At 40.4% G+C, this 2,059-nt stretch overlaps 1 long non-coding RNA gene across 1 annotated transcript; it reads right to left on the reverse strand.

The window, feature by feature from the left end:
• Positions 1 to 634: 634 nt before the first annotated feature.
• Positions 635 to 1,835, reverse strand: LOC143127910 (uncharacterized). The gene is made up of 4 exons (XR_012987723.1): positions 1,803 to 1,835; positions 1,589 to 1,681; positions 1,441 to 1,497; positions 635 to 1,356 (listed from the first exon to the last, which is right to left on the reverse strand). It is a non-coding gene; the product is annotated as an uncharacterized LOC143127910 (long non-coding RNA).
• Positions 1,836 to 2,059: the final 224 nt, after the last annotated feature.

Genomic DNA, 2,059 nt, shown 5'->3' on the forward strand with positions numbered 1-2,059 from the left:
ACACACACACACACACACACAAAAGCGCAGCTTAAGCTGTAGCTGCCAAAAACAGCGATCCATGGCTGCTAGTTTAAGTGATGCTGAGGCTTCCCAGCAACAAATAATAATAGGGCAATGTTAAGTTGATTTGCTCACTTGCATCTGTCAAGTTTGTATAACTAACCTACCTAGGCTATATGAGATTTAGTTCAGGTAGGCCTACTGTTTAATGGCATTTCAGAAATAGGCTACGCGACCTATTCCCAGCTAACAATTTATGGTTTCCAAAACATTCTGGGAACCATAGTTTTTGGTTTCGGAAACGTTAGTTTTTGGTTCCCAAACGTTACCCTAAGGTTAGTTTTTGAGCAAGTTTTGGTTCCCATGGAAAGTTTGCTGAACGTTCCGGAAACGTTAGTTCTTGGTTATATAAAACGTTCCCCAACCGTTGCAAACTTTAGAAACCTTCCCCTAACGTTCCCTAACTGTTCCCATAACGTTCCCTAACATTTAGGGAACGTTCCCTTCCCTAAATATTGCAACATTTAGGGAACCCTCCCCTAACATTGCAACCTTTGCATACCAATTACTTTAAACAGCACGAGCAGGAATGCATTATTATATATTAGCAGGAAAGAATGAACAGGCAAAATTGATGGAACTTATAACTTTAATATAAAATTATCAAAAGACAAAAAAAACAATATAAAAGGACTCACTGTATATATATATATATATAAATTAGACTTAGTGTTAGCTAAGTATATTAACATAAGGCATTTGACTTTGGTAGGTGCTACATTCAACAAATAGACACACTGTACAATAGACAACAATATACATTGTGGCAGATACCAACACAATATACAAAGACATAATACCAATACAAGTACACATGGAGTGGGCTGTTGAGTGCAAAGTAATAGTGCAAATGTAGAGTGCAAGACGTATATTGGAATGATAAAGTATGTAATGGGCAGGTAAACGGTCAAAGTGGGGATGACCCCACTTATCTGCAGTTCAGGAGAGTGACGGCAGTGGGAAGAGAGTTGTTCTTGTGTCTGGTTGTTTTTGTGTGCAGGGATCTGTAGCGCCTGCCAGAGGGGAGGAAGTTAAAGAGTGTGTGTGCAGGATATGTGGAGTCTTTGGTGATGGTCTCTGCCCGCTTAGGTCCCAGAGTACAAGTCCTGGAGGGAGGGCATTTTGTTCCTCCTCTCCTGCAGCTCAGTGACTGTCGAGCAGGACGACAGCAATATGTCATCGACTGGAGCAGAGGGAGGTGACTGGGAGCTCCTTAAGAGCATGAGCAGCTCATCCATCTTCTCCTCAAATGCGTCCATTCGCTATGCCATGCGGTAATGGTTGTCCTTATTGCTATGGAAAATGGATGGTGTTAGTTTTAGTTGTTAAATACATTATATACCTGCATATGTGAACAAATTAAGTGAGTGTTCTCACCTCTTATTTCCGTCTCCATGGCCAAGCCACCTCCCTCTGTGTGATGAGTCACTTCTGCTGTTTACAACAACAAAAAAGTTACTTACTCTCAAGTTCCTTGTCATGAAATTGTATTTACTTGGAAATGGAAAATTCAAAGACACTGTACCTTCAACTGGGTCCCAAGATGAAGTGGCAGGTGTTATAATAGACCCATCCAGCTCTGGGCAATGAGCTGGTTGCCTGTGTGGTGTTGACTCATCTAAAAAGAAAGTAAATATGAATATTGGTCAGTTAATTTATGGTAGGTTTCTTGCACATGACATTTGCAAAAGATAAACCTATGCTGTTACATTAAACAATCGCTAAAAAGAAAAACTCACATGCAGGTGGTGGAGGCAGTGACATCTGCTGACCTAATAAAAGGCAGGAAGAGACAAATACATCAGAACAGTAACATGATATGCACTAGGTTAATAAACATGAATGTCAGTAGTTCCATGGTAGGAAATATGACTCAACTGGTTTTCTTAAATAATACATGTATAAATGTTAACTTACAGACAGGGCTTCCAGGCACACGCACCATCCTGGAATGCTTTCTTGCTTGCGGAACGGATTCATCTGAAATAAAAGACCA

Source organism: Alosa pseudoharengus, unplaced genomic scaffold (assembly GCF_046254945.1).
Source record: "Alosa pseudoharengus isolate Yale_2024_CS ecotype anadromous, Long Island Sound unplaced genomic scaffold, YU_APseudo_1.1 YU_APseudo_1.1_scf_17, whole genome shotgun sequence".
NCBI lineage: Eukaryota > Metazoa > Chordata > Actinopteri > Clupeiformes > Clupeidae > Alosa > Alosa pseudoharengus.